This window comes from Hyposmocoma kahamanoa, unplaced genomic scaffold (assembly GCF_003589595.1).
Source record: "Hyposmocoma kahamanoa isolate Upper Pololo Valley unplaced genomic scaffold, ASM358959v1 95, whole genome shotgun sequence".
Classification (NCBI taxonomy): Eukaryota; Metazoa; Arthropoda; class Insecta; order Lepidoptera; family Cosmopterigidae; genus Hyposmocoma; species Hyposmocoma kahamanoa.
Genome location: NW_020654972.1, coordinates 1,532,811 through 1,553,137, shown reverse-complemented (window position 1 = coordinate 1,553,137; position 20,327 = coordinate 1,532,811).

Sequence of the window (20,327 nt, the reverse complement as noted above, 5' to 3'; positions counted from 1 at the left end):
TAGGTGCCTGCCGAGTACTTAACAGGTTAAAGGCAGTGAAACGTGTTTTCCGTAGTATGTGAATGTCCCCCATATGCCATTTTGATTATCTAATTACAGAAAACAGACCATATAACAATAAAGTTAAAACACATTATAATCATTCACGTGGTAATTAAAGATCCGCCTATTGTCATAACGTAGATGTATTTACAGGTAGTACTGTTAAAATCTTCGTCATATTCTTGGCGAAAAGGCCTTGTGTAAATTGGTCTATTTGGTTTGAAAGCGATTGATTCTGACAGTCCGAAGTTTATTCAGAGGGTCAATTTATTTGCCTTTCAATCTAAATGTGGTGCAATAGATGCGGATTGCTTTTTAATAACACGAAACAACATTTAAACCAGAATACTATAAACAAAGGATGGTTATAGAAGAAGGTTATGCATATAAACATATTGAGTAGGTGTGTACTTACTATACATAGGTACTAAAACTATAAAACGTTTTTGTACCCCATAGAATAATAATAATAATAATAATAATAATAATAATAATAATAATAATAATAAAACATTAAATGTTAGTCGTAGCAAAATTTCAACGATCGTAAACTAATATCCCGAACAAAAAATTATTAGTACAAAAGTACCTAATATCTTTACAACACTTTGGAAAGGAAATTAAACAATACCGTTTTGTGAACTTAGCCTTACACAGTAAGAATTGTAAGAAAATGAGGAAGAATTCAATAGAGTTCTTTCAAAAAGACTCGATTGACTGAACAAATTGCACTTTTACGGAACAACAAAATTGTGAAAAGTGTAAAATAAACAAAGTCTTACATGCTTTGTTGTACTATAAGAACTCAAATATGTCCCACTATTGTGTATAGGTCTCTCTAAATTCTTCTTCCGTTCCACGGTTTATTACTAACTCCTACATTAATTCGTCATTAATTTGTTCGTAAATGAATATTAGAGAATTACCTATTCAATACTAATTCGTTTTTACGACGTTGTTACAACAAGTGTAGGTAGGTACCTACTTATTGCATTTGTGTCTAGGTATAGTCTTATAGTTATGGCTAGGAAAAGAAATGATATTTGTAGCATTAAATATGTGCACGACAGACGATAACAAGTAAGGTGACATTGTGATTCATAATGGATGACCTACACCAATCCAAATAAAATAGAATTGCTAATTTGGAACATTATATATATATCAACGAGTTACTTTCATTTGCCATTTACATTTTGTTAGAAGTATAAAACGTTTGAAAAAGTTTTCAGTATTTTTCAAAATAGTGAAAACTTTTTATTAAATTGAATGCCGCCTCCTTAATGAATACGTCATCCTGACTTGCGATAAAAAAAAAGATTCAAAATCGTTTGTCAAAAAAAAGCAGTGAAAAAAATAAGGGCGCTTATTTCAAATTTTCAAGACAGGTTTTCAGCTTGTTACATTTGAAAATAAAATACAATCTCTTTGGATTTCATTAAATTTTAAATTTTAATTATTATATATTTAAATGATATTATACAAATTACACTCGAGTCTTTTTTTCACTTTCAATGTTCCTATTTGCGTACAATACAATCTATTGTTATTTATTTTCGTTTGCAAGTAATATTTGCTCACAAACCTACGAAGCTCGATCATTTGGCGTGGTCATAAAGTCCATAGTAGTGTTTTTGACCCGGACGCCCGAGGTCGTATTAAAACGAACGTTCGATGTCGTCATATTCATCTCCTCGTGTTATTTACCAATGAGATCATACTATTACATTCGCATACAAATAATTTAACCACACATCAGTTTATTAATACAAACCTCATTAAGAATATTTTTTCCCACGTGTTGTTAGTTTAGAAGTAATGTTTGATGTCCACTTTCCATAAACTTAATATGTATTTTACAATAACCAAGAGTAATTTACGAGCTAGATGTCTAGTACAGTTTATAGTTTTGTTCGCGGCATATCTAACTTTAAAAGGCTGTAAAAGCGCAACACTTCATAAAAATACAAGACACCTAAGCTTTATGTATGTCGCTCATATGACAAAACAAACTTATATAGGATACTTGATAAAAGTACTCTTAATAGAGAACTTATCCCTGTTCAGAGAGTTTGATTATCTACAATTTTAAAGTGTACTCTTCTCAACTCAATGTGATAATTTAGTTGCATAAGTCCGATTGTAATTATTTCAATATCCTGCTTACAATGACGTGTTTTCTATAGATCGTGTATTCTTTCTTTGCAATAGGCTAAGTCGCATATCAATGAATGACGATTGCACGAAATGAGTGACATCGCTTTATTGCAATCATAAATCGAGTGCAGTATCCGTAGTATATGCAAGACATGCTTTTCAATATGTCATAATGCATCTTTCAGGTCACACGTACAACAACTATTTTCCATATATATAATATGTATAGTAGTGGTAAAGGTTAGTTCGAATATCCAATTTCAAATGGAGTTACGTAATTAATTATGCACATCCTAAGACCGTTAGAGGTTGGGTACAATTTGCGATACATATATTTTTCAACGAACTCTATCGACTCATGGTAGAAGTACGAGTCAACTTATATTTAAATCCATTAAGTATTTGTCAAGTTTCTTATAACAATAAAATTAGCTATTATAGCTAAAATATTGCATAGAAGTGAATCAAACATACGTAATTATTAATACAAAGATCGAACACTTAGACACAGTTCCTTCGATCCGGCCGTATATGAACCGACGTCTCCTAGCAAACCATGCCAGACGCTGTGCCACAACTAATCCACGGAACGAACCAGTGGACCTCACGAACTTTTCTATGTTCATCTATGAGAAATCTATGAAAGTATTTCGTTCGATCTTTATATAACAAACTAGTGGAGTAATTTCACAAAAAATAATTGAATATCATAGTGGTAAAACATTCTGACATTCCATAAAAATTTTATTATGTATAATTAAATACCTTTTATATCCTTACTACACTCGCTTGTACAGGCCCTTCATACTGATCAATGCATGCGGTTATGCTGCCTCTTGCAGCATTTATAATGGTTCCACCTACTTTTACGGAGTCGACTGTTTCAAAGGGCATAAATTACCTTAACTTGATCTCTCTAGCTACAGAGTTTAAAACCATGTTAATGGTACGTGGTAAGGAGGTACTCTTTGTTGTAGCCTTTTTAATTGCTGTTTTGGCATGTGTGTTAGATATGAGCTGGTATATTTAACATAATTATGTAAACGAATATTTTCCTTAATAATCTCAACACAGAGTACTAAAAGAAACGACCTCAAAAATGATTCATCCCCTAGTTTGCTGTTTGTAGTGGAATATTTTCTTCAAATTTAACTGGGGCTACTACTGCGGTACAAACACATCTTCACAACAAAAAAATAATCATCAAAATCCGTTCACAAATGCCGGAGATATCGCGCAATATACATACAAAAAAAACATACGGTCGAATTAAAACCTCCTTTTTTTATTAGCAACGCACTTCGCGCAGGAATCTGTCTCACGAGTGAATAATAATAGATAGTTAAAATAAATTTGACGATATCATGTGCTAACTTATGAAATACTCCCGAAAGGTGCTCATAAGCATAGAAACGAATATTAGCTGGACACTTTTATAATAGTAACATTAGGACTAGCGACGGTAAAATAGCTTACAGTGGCACTATGTTTGAGAACAAACTCGAAGTTTTTAGTTGCAATGGCGTCTGACATTGCAAACAGAATTTTCTAAGGACCCTGAGGTCGGTTACACCGAATACATGCAAATATTTTGTATATATTTTATTTTTTTACGTACCTATTACCAAACAAAAAAAAAACAAAAACAAAGGTCTCTCTAGTGCAGGGCTATGAGTGTGTATGTTGTATATGGTTGATCCATTCGGAAGCTAGTAGCACACCGGACTCGCACGCCCCTGGAAGGGCCCCCCTCCCCCCAAGGAACCAACAAACGCAGAAGGCACAGAGGTCTTCGACCTATGCCAAACGTCCCCGTCTCGACGAGACATTTTCTCCAAGAGGCGAGCACAAAAGGCAAAAAGTCGAGAGGCCCGCCCAGTCCAGAACGTATACTACGTACTATACGTCTACGTATAGGCTACCGCACCGGAACTTCTAGCGGTGATCACCTCGGCCAAGACTGGTTACATAAGGAGCCCTGATTCAGATATGATACAGAAAGCTCCATGTGAGCGCCTCTCTCAAGGAGCAGAGGATGCGGTGAGGAGGACGTCGGCCCACAGTTCCGAGGTAAACCTGTCTTTAGCGACGGGTCCCTAAAGCTGTGGTGCCAGGACAACGCCACCTTCTAATGGCTATAGGACGCAATCAGTACCATCAGGCTGCCCACCGGGGAGCCCCTCTCATTAAAAAATGGGGTGGAGGCTCCCCGGAGGGTGGTCTGTGGACTGCTGATCCCCGGTCATTGGAGGAAGCCCGCCGTATCGGTCACTTGCTCACTTGGCAGAATAAGTGGGCGGAGGTCCACAGATGGGTTGTCCACAGGTTGCAACAGCAACAGGGAAACACCTTTGTGGTGGTAAGCCTACCTGAGGACCTGTTATAGTGAGGCATGGCTTTACTTTTCAGTTGGGCACGGTCTACCTCCGATTCAGGTCAAGAAGAGGAGTTTACACGGATGTGCCGCCTGAAAAGGCAGGTACATCGACCAACATAACAGATGCCATCCCGGTGCCCTCTACCTCCACTGGCTTCACCAGAGCAGGAAAAGGGCCCTCCCTGACCCCCGTCCCTGTGGACGTCGCCAGCCATACGGTGGCGTCCAATAGTGAGGACGAGTGTGTCGACGATGGGAGACATCTGCCTGAGCGAGGATGAGGACGACGTACTGCTATCGGCTGATGGCTGTATCCCCCTCGCCCAATAATTTTACTAGATAAAAGTAATTACAGTATCCATTGTTGGGGCTACTTGTAAGTAGAAGTTACTTGTGTTAGAAGCCCCGCTCCTCAGGGTTACAATTTATTTATTTTTTTATCCGTAAATATTGAACTAAAATAAAACTAAGAAAGATGCGGATAGTTAATGTGTATGTATGGTATATGTCTGTGTCAGTCTGTAAGTCTGTGTGTGTGTGTGTGTGTGTGTGCGCGCGTGTGTGTGTGTGTGTGTGTGCGCGCGCGCGTGTGTGTGTGTGTGTGTGTGTGTGTGTGTGTGTGTGTGTGTTTGTATGTGTGTGTGTGCGTGTGTATGTGTGTGCTTGCGTGCGTAACAGAACGTATAAGTACTACATATCTGGTTGTGTAAATAAATATTGGTTTAATTTATTATGCATTTATTTATTTATTTTAGAAGGTTACTCACCAATCCTTATTAGAGCCTCAATGTCATCATACGTTTTTATTTTTAGCCAATCCTCTAGTATCTTTTTACCTTCCCGGGAAGCTTTACAATAAATATTGGTTTCTTTGTTCACAAGGTTGTATAGATAGGTGGATAATTTTATAAATTGTCTTTGAACATACGTCGTACGTACCCTAATCTCGGGAGCTACCTGGTAATGACGCCGTCTCTGGAGAAGTGCAGGATTAAAGTGTAGAGCTTTATGAGCTCGAAGGATTGTATGTAAAACATATAACTTCCTGACGGTAAGAACATTCGTTTCTAGGTAAAGGGATTCTGTAGGAACTATATAAGGTTTAAAATACATTACCTTTAACAAGGACCGTTGAGCCCTTTCTAGGAGTAAAAAGTTAGTTTTATTAGCACCTCCCGAAACCGGCAAGCAGTAACATATAACCGATTGTGCTAGTTGTATGTAAATATCTTTTATAAGTTTTTTAGTAAGTACATGTCTAAGTTTTTTAAAAATCCATATAAGGTTCCTGATTCTTGTTTTTACTAGCTCTATATGATAAGCGTTGCCACGATAAGCGTTGGTCGACCATTACCCCTAAATATTTTACAGACGAGACTTTTGTTATAGATTCACATAATTGTACCGTCATCCAGTGCAACCTCCACCACAGTCAGACCGCAACGGTTCAGCTTCGGAAGTGGTTGGAGGCAAACGACACAGCCGTGGCACTGATTCAGGAACCGTGGATCGGCGCCCGCGGCCAAATAAATGGACTGTCACATCTCAGAGGTAAGCTACTATCCACTGCTATCTCAGATAAACCACGGACATGTATATATTACTCAAACAATTTACACATACAGCCACTAACACAATTCTGTTCCAGAGACCTGTGCGCCGTAAAGCTTCTAGCTGACGCGGCCACGGGCCTGCCTGAAGTGGTGCTCGTCTCTGTCTATATGGCGGAGACTGATGTGCCACCACCACAGGAAATGGTACAGCTAATCAATCACTGCGAGCAGAACGGCCAGCACATTGTCGTGGCCACTGAATCTAATGCCCACCATCCGATGTGGAGCATGGAACTCGCAAATGACAGAGGTAAGAACTTAACAGAATACTTATTTACAACTAACCTTCAGATTCTCAATAAAGGTACAACACCAACTTTTGTAAATAAAATATGTAGAACTATCATAGACCTAACCCTAGCGTCAGACGGCGCAGCGAATCTTGTCTATAACTGGCACGTGTCCGAAGAAGCTTCTCTCTCGGACCACAGATGGATAAGATTCAACTTAGAAACAGTTATCAAAGTACAACAACCGAAACGAAAATGTACACTGACAAACTACACCAGAGCCTGGGGAAACCGGTAGCACCGGGAAGACTGCTGGACACAGCGCAGATAGAAATACAGGTTAAAGAACTAACGTCAAACATATTGAAAAGTTACAACTCCGCATGCCCACTAAGTGACTCAGCCCCGCGACAAGGCCACCAATGGTGGGGGCCTGAGTTTGAGAGGCTGCGAAGAAGAGTAAGGAGACACTTCAATAGAGCAATGAACACATGCGCATGGGGACTGGGAAAACTACAAGACGGCCAAATCCAAATTAAAGAAACGCATGCGATTCAGGAGCACCGCGTCATTGCGAGGCTACTGCGGGAACATCCCGTCTTGTGCACAAGCAAACAGAGTAAGAAAAATCCTAGCGAACTCAAATGCAACTGAACTAGGTTCAATACGTAAAACAAACAACACATTCACAACTTCCTCTGAAGAAACGGAAAGAACCCTACTGGAAGCACATTTCCCAGGATGCAGGTTCGTCCGGGATGACAGGCGCGACGAAATGAGCTACAATACATCGACCCGAAACTGGCGATACGCTGAACAAGTAGTAACATACGAAAAAACAAAATGGGCAGTGAACACATTCGAACCATACAAAGCTCCGGGCCAAGATGGAGTTTTTCCCACACTCCTACAATGGGGTGGGAACACACTGGCCCAGCGCCTGGTCGACATCTTTCGGGCCTGTCTAGCATTCGGCTATGTGCCCATAGCTGGAGTGAGGTAAAAGTTATTTTTATACCGAAACCAGGTAAAACCGACTACACTGATGCAAAATCCTTCAGGCCGATCAGCCTCACATCGTTCTTTTTGAAGACGCTAGAGAGGCAATGTGACAGAGAACTGAGGGACGGAGCCCTAAAGAACATTCTATTACACGGAAACCAACATGCATACTGCCAAGGCAAGTCCACCGAATCGGCCCTACATGCCGTTGTCGGCAACATAGAAGAGGCCCTTAAAAGCAAGGCAATCTGTCTAGGCATCTTTATAGATATTGAAGGAGCCTTTGATAAAACCAACTTCTCCAGCATACAATCAGCACTAAGAAGACACGAGGTGGATGAAGTGCTGATCAGCTGGATTAGCAACATCCTCAAACAAAGAACAATAAGAACAACAGCGAATGAGACCCCATGGGCCGTAGGGCCTCAAGGAGGAGTACTGTCGCCTCTGCTATGGAACATGGTCGTAAATGATCTCATCACCAACCTAAACAAGGAACATTTCTATACAATAGGATACGTTGATGACATAGCCATACTGATAACAGGCAATTATGCATGTACACTCTGTGACATTACACAAGCTGCACTCCGGATTGTGGAAAAATGGTGCAGAGCATATGAACTAACGGTTAACCCAACAAAAACAGAACTAGTAATGTTTACAAACAAAAGATTACTGGGTAACTACCTACTACCCAAACTCTTTAGTACAGAAATACAATTATCAACCGATATCAAGTACCTGGGAGTAATACTGGACAACAAGTTGAACTGGAACAAACACCTGGACAACAAAATTAAAAAAAAAGCTACTATCACCTTCTGGCAATGCCGTAGAATGGTAGGTAAACAATGGGGACTTACAGCCAAGATAACTCTATGGCTTTACACAACGGTGATAAGACCTATGATTAGTTACGGCGCGATAGCCTGGTGGCCACGAACCAAGCTGACGACTGCAACTAACAAGCTGGACAAATTCCAAAGGCTAGCATGCATGGCGACGACCGGCTGCATGAGGACAACTCCAACTGCGGCGCTCGAAGCGATGCTGGACCTGCGACCCCTCCCACTGTTTATCAGACAGGAAGCGGCGTCAACAGCAGTGCGACTAAAGAGAGCCGGCCTTTACAGATATACTTTACAAATTAGACAAAGAGGAACCGCTACTGGAGGCGACTGTGGATAGGATCCCAAAACAATACATTTTTGAAAAAAAATTCAGGATACAATTGTTTGAAGATCCCAACGAAGGACTAAACCTCAGAGAGGTCCGCGTATTCACTGACGGATCAAAAACAAACTCAGGAACAGGTACTGGGGTATTCTCAGAAGACCTCAATATCAGAATATGAACACCGCTTGGTGACCACAACACAGTATTCCGGGCTGAATGTATGGGTATCAAGTTGGCAACAGAAGCAATAATAGCGAGAAGATTAAAGAATCACTCCATTCGAATACTCTTCGACAGCATGTCAGTACTACAAGCACTGAGCAGCTATGACATTAACACAGTGCTTATATATGAATGCCATCAAGCACTCATGGAGGTATGTACACACAACCACGTAACTCTACAGTGGATTAATGGACACAGCGGCTCACGTGGCAACGACGCAGCAGACGAACTAGCTAGAAAAGGGCCGGAGACGGATGTTGTAGGGCCGGAACCCATAGTGTCCCTCCCCTACCAATGGTCAAGAACAACTATACTCAAAGGTACAAAATCTTCTCATAATAACATATGGACAACCCTTACGTTTGTAGACAGGCTAGGGAAGCATTCCCAACCCTCAACGCCAGTCTATCTCGTAAATTATTCAAACTTGAAAGACAAGAGCTGCGCACTCTATCTGCCGCTCTAACGGGTCATGGCCCATACAATAAACACCTTTTAAATTTAGGTATCACGGACAGCCCTCTATGCAGAGCGTGCATGGAGGGGGAGGAAACGGCCGCACACATCCTACTAGAGTGCTCCGGTGTGGCCAACTACAGGGCAAAGTACCTTGGAGTGCCGAGGTCGCTCCCCGAAGTCTTCAGAAAACCGAAGAGGCTGCTGAAATTCCTGGAGGAGCTTGGGTGGCACGAGTAGGATCCTGCACTCACCACACGCAAAATAGGCGCCTCGACGTCGAGTTGCGGAAACTAGCCCGTTGCACCAATACCAATACCAATACCAAATACATACAAAGACAGACAACGACGTCAATTTAGCTCTTTTTTGTCTTTTTATTTTATTTATTTATAAATATTTATTTCAAATAAAGTTAATGTCTAATCCGGTTTCATAAAATGTTGTACATCACTTTACAACAACAAAGTACTGTTGAAGGTTAAGAGGAAGAACCTACCTTCTGATTTCAATCAATTGTACCTCATTGACATTCGAATAAAAATGCTTCTGTCAGCTGACCACCATACCTTAATGAAAGATATTGATAAATTATACAAGGAAAGGCCAAGTGCAGCTATATTGCTCTCAACAAGCGGACTTCTGGGTTGTCAAAACTAAAATGAATAATAATTTAGTAATAACGTTTAAAATGTCAGACATACACAGTAGGTCACACGTCTATATTCATGTAGAGCTCACTGCACATCTTAGAAAAAAACCAGCATCTTCACGTTTTGCCGTCATGCAGCATTGTACCGTCATGGCGATGTTTCTACGAGATTATTTTGTAAATAACTCAAAATTCCTATGGGTAAACAAAACTTTCTGTATTTTACCTTAGTAACTATTTTACTACTGCCCAACGTAATAATTAACTAAATTACTATTTCCTTATATTTTGTGGTAAAATCTATAAGCTGGTAACATTTTTGGAAACAAGATAACGATTTCAACAAAATCTTTCTCTTTTTTTCTTGATTACAATATCATTATAATCACACTCAGGCCAATATAGCGGTCCACGGGAGACCGCTCATATATCCTTTTAGAGTCAGTTGAATTACTTAAAATCAGATTATGAAATTATTATATAAATGTTACATTAATTTAATTACATATTTTTATTAAATTAATAATAACATAAAACACAATTTCACATAGCGTAATTCACAACAGTAATGTTATAAGAATTGATTTTTAAATGTTGAAGTCAAGTAGAATCTTAAAAAGATTAATTAATTAATCTTGTTTTATTTTTGGTGGTACATATTTTAAATATATGTATATTAATAATAATGCTAATTAATAACGATTTTTTTTTTCATTATGCGATAGAAAATATTATGTAAGCGGTACCCAGCCTTAAATAGATTAAGCTTTGCAGCAGTACAGCTCCTTGTGAAAGAGTTCGTCCTGGGAAGTACTGCCACCTTACCTATTTCTGCTGCCAAGCAGTAATGTTAGCATTACTGCGTTCCGGTTTAGAAGGGTAAGGGTGCTGGTGAAATTACAGGCATCTGAGACTTGCCAACTTATTTCTTAGGGTGACTGGCGCAGTGGCAGTGCCCCTCAGATCTTTGCGATATAAAGCTCTGAGTGGCGCTGCAACTGTTATGGACCGGCGGCACACGCCTTGTTCATCCCGTCATGTAAGATTATAAAAAAAATACCTACTTCTTTTTTAAATTCAATTACGTTTGTCCTTAATCTTCCCTAACGGACGGAAAGTTAAAATGTGCTCAATTAATAAACGTTTTTTATCACCGACATTTATTAAACATTAATGTTCTATGTTCATAGTACAGGAGACCGAACTTGCAAACTTTATTTACATTCCTAATTCCTATTATTTTTTATGCGTTTCATCCTCATCCTGAAAGCATTACAAAATGATAAATAGCTATTAATAAATATGTTCTCATCGCAAGTAAAATAGAACACTACTATTCTTGTCTTATCAGTCGAGTCATAGCAATAATGACCGAGTAAGATTTCGTCAATCCTCACGTAATGATATAAAACTAGATTACATAACTATTTTAGCCAACGTCGTGGCTTGATAATGAGATATTTCAACAGTAGATACAAAGTTTTTTCAACACAACAAGAAACAATTTACACTTAAAACTTATAAGCACATTTTTTAGGGTAAACGTTGGTAAAGAAGTTGCTAATGATTACATTGCCTGAAACATTTATGCAATATTAGACACGTTGTTATTATATTACGTTACAGAAATGCAATTCTACGTGCAGTCTGTCATAATTTTTAGAAAATGTGTGTGGAACGTTTAGTTATTTGATGTGAAGTTATTCAGCATAATAATACTCATCATTTAATTAAATTTTTATTGAATTGATATTCAATTATTTTTTGTGAAATTACTCCACTAGTTTGTTATAATTATTAATACAAAGATCGAAAACTTAGAAAAAACACTCAGAAAAAAGTAATAAGGAGTAATTTCACAAAAAATAATTGAATATCAATTCAATAAAAATTTTATTAATACAGTGAATAGCGACATCTCTCCCCAGGACTGGTAATTGTAAAGGTACTAACTGGATGATTAATCTGTCATAGATTTCTCATAGATGGCGCTACGACTAAAAAGTCGTTGAAAGACCAAGTACAAAGACACGACGCAAGCACATAGAAAAATTCGTGAGGTCCGTTGGTTCGTTCCGTGGCTTAGTTGGTATAGCGTCTGGCACGGTATGCAAGAAGACGTCGGTTCGAATCCGACCGGATCGAAGGAATTTTTTCTGAGTGTTTTTTCTAAGTGTTCGATCTTTGTATTAATAATTATAACAAACTCATCATTTATTTCAAACTAATGTTCATATTTTGTTAGTAACATTTTCTTATTCTATGTTAGTAACAATACAATTTAATTAAGTATTTAATATTATATAAGGCGACTCTAGAACGCATCTGACACGCATTCCAGTGCATTATTATCGGGCGATCTACCCGCTCCAGAATTGTGTTCAGGAACTGCTGGAGTTGTAACGCACGTGCTGCATCACCGACGCTACCTAATTACGCAGAATAGTGTGGAAACTAACAAAGCGAGTCTCGGCAAATATACCTGATGCGCTGCAGAATCGGGCTAACCCCAGCAGCATATTATTATATTGTATTCGTAAGGCATCCAGTGTTGTACTAGTGCACTAGACCCACTGGCTGCACGTGTTGAAAATTTGGCAGTATGCCTTGAACAAGGTGGTTAACAATAATAATAATATTAATTTATATTTACTAAGGAAATTATCACATGGGCTACTTCAGAAATCGTAAATGAAACAATGCAGAAATATAATAAAAAAGTAATTTGAATGGTTGTTGGTAAACGTGCCACTTTTCTCGGAGTGCGCTCAGTTTTTCTCAGTACATTCTCGTATGATTCTATTGTTGGCAGTATCGCTGTCTAATTAACCCGATATTACTGTGATTGTGTAATAATTACACAAATTACTGAATTACGACACACTGCCAACAACGCGCGTACGGTAATCGTGTACGAATTCTGTCTACCACACGCAATTCACCAGTTCTCAATCTGTTGCGTCCTTCTTTAAATAAGTTTTATATAAAAAAACCTTTGTAATTGTTCTAATTACGTTTTGAAGTCACTGAGTTGATAGGTATCGAGTCATTTCATTTATATTTGATTTGAAATTCGTCAATTTGTAGGTTTTTTCCTGAGTGGAACAGATTAAAGTTTAGCCTTTCAAGGTTGACAGACTTACAAGGATGTAGAATTTTTCTATCAGTTTGCTGCTAGAAATCTAGGCGCAAAATGATATAAGTTGAGTGAGCTAAGTGAGCAAAAGTATTGTTCTCAAATTGATAGCAAGTTAATTACTTTTCTGTTTTGCTGAATGTTAAGCTTAAGCTTTAAGTTTGAGAATCACAAGTGCAATAAAAGAAAAAAGAACACCAGTTTTCGTGCATAGTCGCAATTGGTCGCACACGTCACGCTTGATGCCAACCAGTTAGTCACAGATTAACTAAACCAATACTACGAATATTGAATTACACTTTGTAAATACTTATTGCCAAAACTCAAACGGTCACGCGCTGATTGAACAAGAAAATCCAGTAAAGTAAAAAATATATTCACCAGAAAAAAAATGAATTGAGAGAATAATTTAATATTTTTTTTTATAACAATCATTGTTTTTGTATTATATTTTCTACGAAATAAAATTGTTTACTCTGACTATGCCATTGTTTATTGATATTGCATACGTGTAAGCAAGCATGTTATCATAAATAATATGTTGTCGCCATTGACTTACAATTATATGGACGTCGGGTCCGCGCTAAAAACGAACTTATAGGGCGTTAAAATCGTATACCGAGCATCAATCACGCTCTAGTCTTCGTTTGTTCGACTGACAGCGAAGCAAGCAAAATTAGACAGTACTGCGGTGACATTACAATTTAAATTCAACGTTTTAGCTTTTTCATATTCCTTGACATGTCACTATGTTTAAATAGGTTGACTTGGGACATTTTTTCGCGGTTTTTGTATTAGACCCGTCGTCCATTTATTTGTAAGTCAATGGTTGTCGCACTAAAAATAGTACTTATTTATTGAATTGAATGAAAATATTTACTAAAGTATTTTTTGTGATATCATTAATAATTCATATCTTAACGACACTAGTTGAAGTGTTATGAGACCACCCACTTCAAAAGTGTCACACTGAAACAATCAGTGTACCTAATATTTGTGTTTTTTTTTCTGTATCCGTACGTAAACCGAGCTTGTGTAGGTAATTTAAAATATATCAGAAAATAAGAAACGTTATCTTATATACGCTGAAAACGCAACAACTTCCTCAACTCATATTTTACAGCGTTATATCTAAGCGAAATATTACATGCACCTATTTGTTACCTAACTATCACGTAACCGCGTTTACGCATCATTTCTTACCGACTCAAGTAATGAATTTTGTACCGGAACTCTTTGCGGCAGTGGAGCTCACTGCACTTGATAAATACTCTTATGTTTTCTCTATTTTACAAAATATGAAGATGAGTGTTAGACTAGGATAAAAAAAAACACAAATTTTAACAGCGTGGTCAAAATTCTTCTTCTTCTTATTTCTTGTCCTTAAATAACTAGTTTCTCATGAATGGCACACAATCACTTTGTTTAAAATACATCTCCTCATATTAATTTTATTTACTTTATATTTTTATAATATCAAGTGACGGGACGGACAAGTCGTGCGCCAGATGCTAAGCTACACGCCTGTCGATAACATTTGCAGTGCCATTCAGAGCTTTAAATCGCAAAGATCTGAGGGGCACTGCTACTGCTCCCATCACGTTGAGAAATAAGTTGACAAGTTCCATGTGCCTGTAATTTCACCAGCACCTTTACCCTTCAAACCGAAATAAAGCAGCAATGCTCCCGTTACAGCTGGGCGGCAGAAATAGATACTTACGAAACTTAAAACTATATCGGCTTGTCAGAAATGTTATTATACCTGCGTAGGAACAAGGCTCTTATCTTTGTGTTCACGTAAAGTAGGGCCCAGGTATTTTTTAAAAGAAAACTAAATCTAGATATTGAAACGTGTATTGCAATATAAAATGTTCTATTTAATCTTCAAGGATATTTTAAAAAGACACCGTATTAAAAGAAAATATGTTGTCTAGGTTGGTCCGAGGATTGACTTGACGAGACCGCGAGACACCTGGCAAATAATGAAGGTTTGCAATAAAACAATATGGATAGGCCTATTTGCAACCCGTCTCCCATTACCTCCAGCTTACGGTACGACCCGGTGATGTTGTTTACGAGAATGAAACAAGTTTGAACATGGTACAGGAATTGCGCTTAATGGTAAGACTAGTAGTCCTTAAGTGTTCAACTTAATTTTTTATACGTTCGCAATCAAGTATTCATTACAACAGAATACCAGTAAAAAAGCTGTTGATTAGTCGAACGCCGGTTCAATGTTAGAGAGTTATCAAACTTCCGTCGCTGTGACGGAATAAAAAATGTGGGTTTCGCATTATCTTTGGTCACATAATGCTTTTTGTACTTTACTCTTATCTTTTATTGACCTACATAAAAAAATTACATATTCAATTTTTTTCTCGTATAATACGTATCTCATTATTACCGCCAATTATGAAAACATAGGCGTAACTACGTGTTCATTGATAAAAAATTACTTACGCCAAATTTTACATTAATTAGTACTTTTTCAGACTTATGCACTTTAAATTAACGAATTTGAATGGCAAGAAACTTCTTTTTTGTGAAACACGGTAGAACTCTGCCTTATTAAATTCGATCTTAACATTAAGAATTAATGCAAATTGCAGAAGTCTTTTTTTATAAACTACTACCTACTATATCTTGACATTTTTGAGTTAGATTAGGAAAAATGTGCGAATTCATTTCTAGATACAGTAAATCCTTCACTACATGTCTGATGGCAAAGTATGTAAGTACATGCGAAATTTGCAGAATATGTTTATTACATTCGAACCGGCAGATAGACAGTTCAACCGACCGAATTTTTTTTTATGATGCCAAGTGACAGAACGAAGAAGTCGTGAGCCTGGAGTGCCATTCAGAGCTTTAAGTCACAAATATCTGAGGGCATTGCAATTGCGCCCGTCACCTAAGGACTTGCGTTACAGGCGCATCGTACTTGTGTTCGATGCTCCTGTAATTTCACCAGCACTCTTACCTGTCAAAACCGGAACGCAGTAATGAAGGCATTAATGCTTGGCGGCTAAAATAGTTGAGGTGGCAGTACTTACCTGGACGAACGGCATTTTGATTTGGGGTAATGCCGCCGATATCAATAGAATCTTTGTCCTGCAGAAACGTGCAGTTAGGGCAATTTACAATCTGAGCCCCAAAATGTCTTTGCGAGATAAGTTTAAGGAAATTAACATTCTTACACTAGCCTCACATTACATTTATGAAAATGTAATTTATGTTAAAAGGAATAGTAATTTCGTTTTAAAAAAATAGTGACAGACATAACATTAACACGAGGAATAAAAATAAACTAGCTTTTCTTGATAGTCGTCTTCACAAAGTCAAAAAATCATTTAAGGGGCAATACGCTTCTATAACAAGATTCCGGTTGATATACAAAATTTGCCTTTCACGAGGTGTAAAACTATAGTGAAACAAAAACTTTACACTAAAGGTACAACTTCTGCGTACTTGGATGACAAAAATCCGTGGTAGTAACCCGTTTAGCTCATGGAGGTAGTCTCGATCTCTGATGTTTCAAATGAAAAAAAAATATATATTGTAAAAGTTGAATGTGTACAAACGTTGAATATGTACAAATGTTATTTACAAAGAGCAACCCCTAGAATTTCTTGCTCATTCTTCTCAGGGGAATCTGCCTTACGAATGAGCGGTAGAGTTTAAACTTTGTGACGATTTCATATGTAATAATGCTTACCTATGAAAAGATTATTTTGAACTTGAATTTGAATTTGAACTCTTTTACAAGGAGCTTTGCTGCTGCTACAGCAGATGTATGCGACAAGCTAAGGACCATCAAAAGTCAGCATTACTGCTTGGCGGTACGGGTGCTGGTGAAATTACAGACACATAGGACTTGTCAACTTATATCTCAGGGTGACGGGCAGTGCCCGTGCCCCTCAGATCTTTGCGATTTAAAACTTTGAGTGGCACTGCAACTGTTAGGGACAAGCGTGTAGCTTACCACCAGGCGCACGACTTGTTCGTTCAGTCATTTGACATTATAAAGAAAAATCTGCTGCCAGCATCCTTTCGCAAATCGTTACTCGATCTGGCTACTCAAGAACTCGCTTCCCCCATCGGTTATCGGTCCTTCAACAGGTCAGCCCATGGCCACTTCAGTTTACTTATTCTAGGTTGTTAGTATTTTACAAATAACCCTGTATATTATAAAACCACAACCAAGACTCAAATGACGTAATTAAACCCAGACACATGAAAAGTTAACAATCACCATTACACTCATGTAGAATTTCTCAAGAACGTTGTGCAAAACTTCAACGGACACTATTAATTTCTACATCCTTCATAGCTCAGTTAACTAAGTTAAGTTCAACGTAACACCGCGGTTTTCCTCTGCACTGTAAACAACTGATTGTGCGAAATGAATTAATCATTGGCCTATTTTTGTGGCCAATTGTTATCGAAAGGGGATGTAATTAAGGAATCGTGCCTGTGTGTAGTACTATAACTAATTAATATAACGGAAACTAAAGTTTTATCGGAAATGTCGGAGAAAAAACATTGGCTAATAGCAATTTGTTCCATATTTTTGGTGTTTGATGTTTATATGCAATTCTGCTAGCTGCGTAGAAGAGATCGGTAGAAAAACCGAACTTAACGAAGTCTAATCGCAAATTATTGAAAATAAATGTTACAGCACTTTTTCAGTCCGCAATTCAAACGATACGGAAAAGCTGCTGTTTACAATGTTTTAAAAAAGCGTAACGTTCTAAGGCAATTTTATTAATTTTAGTCTACTTAAAAAGTCGCACACATGAAAAAAAATGGTAGCTTGACCTCAGTAATAAATTTTCTAAACATACAGATTCTTTGTAAAATAAGTTTTCAGTTTTCACCCAGAGTTAGTTTTACTTTTCTTTACTTAATTATAATAAAAATACCCCTAAGGAACCATCAAACATAAAGTTTTTCGTCTTCCATTCCATTCAAGTATTAAATTTGAAGCTGAAGAATGAGGAAAATGAACAACCAAGTGTTGCTGTAAAATTAAATAAATAGGTCATTTTATATAATCAGCTATCAGTAACATAATAAACTTCAGACACAAGGAAATAACAAAGATAATGCACTCAATGTCGACAGAGCAGTATTTTCGAGTGACGCAGAGAAGGCGTTGCCGCTCGCTAATAGTTCCAATAACGCAGATCACTCACGAGGAACTCTCGAACCGGTTCTCAACACTACTAGCTCCAAGATTTCTTTGATTATGTGGACATAATAAGTTCTCGAATTTTCAAGAAAAATTAAATTTCATAAGACATAAAATGAAATTGCATACTGTGTAGTATACAGTTCCGAACAACGCTGCAAGCAATTGAGACATATTGCAAGACGGTAATATTTTAGAGCACCAAAACTTTTCTTGTTAAAGGCTTGTTCAAAGATAGCAACCATATCTTAATATTGATTTAGGAATTTAAAAGCTTTCTTACGGAGAGTAATCCAAAATATGGCCACTACAGCCACGACCGCCATGGTGTCGCCGACGCTCTATACACGCCATTTATAATAATACCCTTCCACTGACAGCGTACAACTAGGAAGTGTGTATGGGACTCGTATGACGTGCTCATTAAAAGAGTTTTGTTCAAACTGCATTCTCTTCTTGTTTATAGGAAGCTTATGTTGGGTGAGGTATTTTTAGAGACATTTATGAGTCTATTTCGTTTGTGCTTATATCAAATTCATCTTCACATAATATGCACAATTTTTTAAACGTTCATTAAGGAAGTGATTAGCAACAGGTACTTTCTTTGGTAAAACGTGAATAAACAATTATCTTGCTTAGCCGAAGCACAAAAATAACAAAATTGTGCTAAATATTGAGAGAGCTACTGAATATGGATACGAGAACTCCGCGTTTCAAAATGAAATTAAAATTGCCCTGTCTCTACCTACAATTTATAATTCAAAAACCAAGGACCGGCTGCGCGCAAACCACAGGTTCTCAGCACGTCTGAAGGACCTAATCGCAGTTGGAAAGGTTTGCCTCGAATTATAACAGGGCACGCACTAATTTGAATAATGAACAATGTTACCCTACAACCGGTTTGATCACGCGACGCCTGCGCTTGCGCCCGCGCCTGCTGACTCCGCGCACCGTGGGCCAATTCCACCATTAAAACGCACAAGATAACTTTCAAGTTGTCCATTACATGTAGCTGAAAATCTTACGACTTATGTATAGCAGATTAAACAGGCAATGTAAATGCAAATCTGAAATGAGTATACCTTCAGTTTCGTGCTTGGGTAACAAATCAAAGAGGCAGTTTTACGATCGGTGATGCTGGCCTATAAAACGCGAGTTGTAAAATCTTTCGCCTTTCCTACACTTCTAGATTAAACTTGCAAAAAATCGAGAAATAAGTAACGTCGTAACACGATCACTTTTTCAATGTCACTTTTGATTATATGAAGCTGATTGGGTTCTTTCACATTTCACACATGTCGCCGCGGTTACCTTAACCGCAAATGTGAAAAGGATGTCTTGTTTAATAATAATGTATATTTTGTGTCACTTAGTAGAGATTCTTAACTGGTTTTGCCGTTGCCACATCACTGACAAGGTCTTTAGAGGTGTTAAAAACACGGTGATACCAGTGAAAGAAAAACTTTGAACAAACATGCACAACACTTACATATAATTATCTATTCAGAAGGCTGATTATGGAAATTGGCACCTCAGCTGCCATTCGATTATATTTCGATCTTGTCAGACAACGCGCTGTTCCAATTCGCACACGATCACTCCCTATACAAATATTATTAGAGCAGACGTCGATTCATCTTCGAGTTTTTGTACAGACGCCTAAAATTCTTAGCTTATGTAATTTTGAGAACAAAGGGTATTAAAAAAACCTCATACCCGCAGAGTTGGGTCGAGAACAAAGCAAGCATTCGCCAAGTTTTTAATGTCAGCCTGGAGTAGACTCGCCCATTCGAGCCGTCACATAAATCGCGAAACAATAAGAAAAGAAATAGTTTTTTTCTCCAACAGCTAAATAGTCGACTATCGGTATATTGCATAAGATCACTATTTTGACTTGTTTTTATTAGAGAAGGGAGTTAACCATCGAAAACGCAAGAAAAATTACTTGGCAACAATCGATAGCAATAATGCAACACAAGCATAGAAATGTAGACATGGAAACCCTTATATCGCTTGTTATTTACTAAGTTATTTTGTAAAGAATTTTGTTTATAAATTTAATTGGTC